Source organism: Ranitomeya imitator, chromosome 3 (genome assembly GCF_032444005.1).
Source record: "Ranitomeya imitator isolate aRanImi1 chromosome 3, aRanImi1.pri, whole genome shotgun sequence".
Taxonomy (NCBI): domain Eukaryota; kingdom Metazoa; phylum Chordata; class Amphibia; order Anura; family Dendrobatidae; genus Ranitomeya; species Ranitomeya imitator.
The window spans coordinates 701,223,407-701,229,406 of record NC_091284.1 but is presented as its reverse complement, the minus strand read 5'-3'; positions in this window follow the sequence as shown (position 1 = coordinate 701,229,406).

The window sequence follows — 6,000 nt, the reverse complement described above, 5'->3', positions numbered from 1 at the left end:
AGATCTGGACTCAGGTAGTGAACAATTTGACCTTGTCCCAGGAGAAGGCTCAGCTTTTCGCTAATCGTAGACGCCGTGTGGGTCCCCGACTTCGTGTTGGGGATCTGGTTTGGTTATCTTCTCGTCATATTCCTATGAAGGTTTCCTCTCCTAAATTTAAACCTCGTTTTATTGGTCCGTATAGGATTTCTGAGATTCTCAATCCGGTGTCTTTTCCTCTGACCCTCCCAGACTCCTTTTCCATACATAATGTATTCCATAGGTCGTTGTTGAGAAGATACGTGGCACCTATGGTTCCATCTGTGGAGCCTCCTGCCCCTGTTTTGGTGGAGGGGGAATTGGAGTATATTGTGGAGAAAATTTTGGATTCTCGTGTCTCTAGACGGAAACTCCAGTATCTGGTCAAATGGAAGGGTTATGCTCAGGAGGATAATTCCTGGGTTTTTGCCTCTGATGTCCATGCCCCAGATCTTGTTCGTGCCTTTCATGTGGCTCATCCTGGTCGGCCTGGGGGTTCTGGTGAGGGTTCAGTGACCCCTCCTCAAGGGGGGGGTACTGTTGTGAATTCTGTGGCTGAATTCACTCCTGTGGTCACAAGTGGTATTGCAGCCTCTGGGCTTCCTCCCTCAGGTGTTTTGGTGAGCTCGTTGGCTGCCTTGCTATTTAACTCCACCTGAGTCTGTCTTCCTTGCTCCTTGTCAATGTTCCAGTGTTGGATCTGAGCTACTGCATCTTTCCTGTGGCCTGCTGCTCTGCTAGATAAGTGTTACTTTGTTTTTGTTTCCGTTTTTTCTGTCCAGCTGTGCTATTCTCTTTTGCTGGAAGCTCTGAGACGCAAAGGGTGCACCGCCGTGCCGTTAGTTCGGCACGGTGGGTCTTTTTGCCCCCCTTTGCGTGGTTCTGCTTTAGGGTTTTTTGTAGACTGCATAGTTCTCTTTGCTATCCTCGCTCTGTCTAGAATATCGGGCCTCACTTTGCTGAATCTATTTCATTCCTACGTTTTGTCTTTTCATCTTGCTAACAGTCATTATATGTGGGGGGCTGCCTATTCCTTTGGGGTATTTCTCTGAGGCAAGTCAGGCTTGTATTTCTATCTTCAGGCTAGTCAGCTCCTCAGGCAGTGCCGAGTTGCATAGGTAGTGTTAGGCGCAATCCACTGCTGCTTTTAGTTGTGTGAGGATAGGTTCAGGTATTGCAGTCTGCAGAGATTCCACGTCTCAGAGCTTGTTCTATTGTTTTTGGGTTATTGCCATATCACTGTATATGCGCTGATTACTGCACACTGTGTTGCCTGATAGCACAGCATAACAGTTGCCCAACACTAACTAAATCAAGGTGGTTGCTCAGGCACGTCCTTACTGGGGAGTGTGTCTTATACACATGATGCTTCCCAGCTATTGACCTTGAAACGCGTTGAATAAACCACCAGAGATTTTCATTAAATTCGAATCTGTATCATTGTGGCAGCGCAGACTTAACTCACAAAATATCCTGTGCAACAGCTATTGACTGGGGGCATTTCTAAAGTGCATGCACTTCCCCTTTAAGAATCAGGGAGCGCGAACACTATGCATGCGCAGGCCCAGAGTAGCAGGAAATTACAGAAGGGAATGGGGACACCACAACGCAGGCAGGGTGCTGAGTATGTCTGTGTCCCTACCTGGAGGAGGGAGAGGGATATGCAGGAACACCGGCATTAGCGTTACAAATATGACTCATTTTATTACTTTAAATTAAAACCATTTGCTGCTTATTGCGTAGTGTTTTTTTTAGTAGTTTTGGCTTGACTGATATGGGAATGTAAGGTAGTCTTTATCAAATTAGGCTTTGGCAAATATCAGTTTTTTCTACTGTACTATGCAAATTTAAACCCAAGCAGCAATCTGGTTGTCATGATGAAAACAAGTAAACCGTAAATTGTAAGAATTTGAATTATTATATTCTATAAACAGTTGCTGTCAGACACCTACACCCTCCATAAAAATAGGAGACTATTGATGTACCTTCCAAATCGGTAGTGATTATAAAAACGACTTTAAACTGAAAAAATTAAATGCTCCTACTACTTTGACAAAATAAAAGACTAAAATACGTCAAAATAAATAATTGTTTATCATGATAAAAAGTAATATGTACAGTTTTAAAAGGGAAAATATGATGATGTAAATGTCAGCCAATAATACCATTCTTCACAATATTTTGCTCCATTTCACTCTATTGCCACTTCAGTATGCTAACTGCAGCTTTTTTCTGAACAAAGAGAAAATCAGTGCAATTAGGTTAATGCAAAGACTGGTGAATGAGATGTTTTATTTCTACATTCTTGTTCATGTCTGATCGTATCTAATTAGTGATGAGATGACCCGTGGATATTCGTGTTCGCAAGGTTCGGCTGGACTTAATAGTAAAAAAAAGTTGGGGACACACAGGGTTAATAGCAGCAGTAACGGAGTGCGGTACCCGCTACCCGTTACCGCTGGCATTAACCCTGTGTGAGCGGTGACTGGAGGGGATTACGGAGCGGGCGCCGGGCACTGACTGCAGGGGAGTAGGGGAGGGACTAATCGGACTGTGCCCGTCGCTGATTGGTTACGGCAGCCATGACAGGCAGCTGGCGAGACCAATCAGTGACGCGGGATTTCCGTTACGGAAGTTGCCGACAGAAAGACAGAAGTACCCCTTAGACAATTTTATATATATATATATAGAAGATACTGGAAAATGTTGTTACCAGCCATCATTAGACTGTGAATGATACAAGAACCATAGTGCTGATGAGACGCAGGCAGTATCACAAATAAACATTTTCATCCAGTGACCTTATAGGTGACATCTTCTCTGATTGGAGTCATTGGCTTTCTTTTCTTCCTCATCTTGTCTAGACGCCATGATGACTTTTCTCATCCACAGCTTCCTTCTAATCTAGTCTTCTGCAGCACGTCCTGACCAGGTGCCTTTGAAAATATCAGTATCATTATAATGCTGTTGATTAAAAATATTTTCCCTATGTTTTGCGCCTGAATAGATGAATGCCCATCACCATGCTCCCTGTACAAAATATGAGTTCCATACTGTCCCTATTCTGGTATATGCCCTCCACACTGCTCTCTCATTTCCATACTGAGCCCTATCTTCACACTGTCCACTTATTATTATTATTATTACACTGTACACCCATGTATACTGCCCAATCTCTATACAGTGCCACCTCCTCACACACTCAGTCTGCATACTGTCCCCTCATGCTGACCCCTGTCTATACTAACCCCTCACACACTACCCAGTTTCTAAGCTGTCTCTTCACGCTTTTCTAACCCATACTGTCTTCTCAAACTTATCTTTTCCCTTCTTATACTAGTCCCTCACAAGATTAATAATCACAGTAAATCTCTGGTTTCTTACCCTCCATTGAAGGGCTTAACCTACTGATATTCACCACATTTTTGTGGTGCCGGAGAATGAAGACAGCAGCATGATCAGGTGACCTGATCACACTGATGAAGAAGCCCTGGCCTGGAAGTAGCGGTGGTCAGGACTTCAATTGTACTCATGCCTGAAAGACTCCAGCACAATTGAATGCTGGATCCCGTCATTATACACCTTCTCTGAACCAGCTGTCAGCTTGACAGTTGGCTCACAGAATGACTGCATCCCATTCCGGGAGTGGCAAAATGCAGCCACCTGGATAACGCCTTTGACAGATGGATCTAGTAGCCCAACGGCACCCGCCCCTGCCAACAGCACCTGGGGCAAATGACCAGGCTGCTCCACCTAGATACATCCCTTATTGCCATCTATCTTTTACAGTCCACTGAATAAACTAAAAACATACACTGCAGGACTGGCTCAAAGAGATAGTGTAATTCCTTACCTCCCAAGACTAATAGGTCGTTTTCTTGTCAAAAGTGGGTGAAATGAAACATTACTCTGTGGTTGAACTAAATTGCTGTGTTTACCTACTCACTAATATTTAACAAGGAAGCTATGTCACTAGGAGCGATGAGTATTTCTACTGATGATATGAGAAAAACCTCTAAGAATAAACACTGCAAAAATTATGGAAAAAAATATAACTTTGTATTCTCTATAATTTAAATTTTAATAATTGTATGGTGAAGGTTCTCAGCTATTCAAATTTAAAGGGCAGAGGATATAAAGTACATTTGGCTCAGATTGTCAAACATGGAAAAATATATAACTTACTATTGCCATCCTTGCCCAGTTTCAACCACCCTCAATATACTTCTAAATGACATATGCTTCTCACAAACTGAGAATATCATCAAAAAGTTCATTTATTTCAGTTCTTCAATACTAAAAGTGAAACTCATATATTATATAGAGTCATTACAAACAGAGTGATCTAATTCAAGCGTTTATTTAATGTTGATGATTATGGCTTACAGACAATGAAAACCCAAAAGTCATTATCTCAGTAAATTACAATAATTAACAAAAAACACCTGCAAAGGCTTCCTAAGCGTTTAAAAAGGCCCCTTGGTCTGTTTCAGTAGGCTCCACAATCATGGGGAAGACTGCTGACTTGACAGATGTCTAAAAGGCAGTCACTGACACACTCCACAAGGAGGGTAAGCCACAGAAGGTTATTGCTAAAGAAGCTGGCTGTTCACAGAGTGCTGTATCCAAGCATATTAATGAGAAGTTGAGTGGAAGGAAAAAGTGTCACATTCATTGTGTCAAGCTACTCATGACCAATAGACAATGCCAGAATTAATTAGGATAGAACCAATTCAGTTTAATCACCGCCATGGAACTAAGTGGAAATCTTATCTGTTCATACGAAAGACGTCTCAAAGGTATAAAGGCCCCGTCACACATAGCGAGATCGCTAGCGAGATCGCTGCTGAGTCACAAGTTTTGTGACGCAACAGCGATCTCAGTAGCGATCTCGCTATGTGTGACATGTAGCAGCGATCAGGCCCCTGCTGTGAGATTGCTGGTCGTGTCGGAATGGCCTGGGCCATTTTTTGATCGTTGAGGTCCCGCTGACATCGCTGAATCGGCGTGTGTGACGCCGATTCAGTGATGTCTTCGCTGGTAACCAGGGTAAACATCGGGTTACTAAGCGCAGGGCCGCGCTTAGTAACCTGATGTTTACCCTGGTTACCATCGTTTCCCCGGCGCTGTGCTTCTCTGCTCTGGCTGTGAGCGGCGGGCAGCCGGAAAGCAGAGCGGTGACGTCACCGCTCTGCTTTCCGGCCGCTGTGCTCACAGCCAGAGCAGAGAAGCCCAGCGCCGGGGACAGACAGCGGTAGGTAAGTATGTAGCGTTTGTTTTTTTTACTTTAACGATGGTAACCAGGGTAAACATCGGGTTACTAAGCGTGGCCCTGCGCTTAGTAACCCGATGTTTACCCTGGTTACCAGCGAAGACATCGCTGAATCGGCGTCACACACGCCGATTCAGCGATGTCAGCGGGACCTCAACGATCAAAAAATGGCCCATGCCATTCTGACACGAGCAGCGATCTCACAGCAGGGGCCTGATCGCTGCTACGTGTCACACATAGCGAGATCGCTACTGAGATCGCTGTTGCGTCACAAAACTTGTGACTCAGCAGCGATCTCGCTAGCGATCTCGCTATGTGTGACGGGGCCTTTATGATCAGGTGACCTTGGAGCAGCATGAAAACTTTCACTGGAGTAGGTGGTAACTATACTGACCACAAACCCTGATCTTATCACCGCAACTAGAAGTAGCCGTGGGGTGTGCCTAACAAAACCTAGACACCTCGACCCAGCCGGAGGACTAAATACCCCTATAGATGGAAATAGGAATTTCTACCTTGCCTCAGAGCAGAACCCCAAAGGATAGGCAGCCCCCCACAAATATTGACTGTGAGTAGTAGAGGAAAAGACACATGCAGGAAGGAAACAGGATTTAGCAAATGAGGCACACATTAGCTAAATAGGAAAGGATAGGACAGGATACTAGGCGGTCAGTATTAAAAATCCTTCCAAAAATATCCACAGCAGAAAA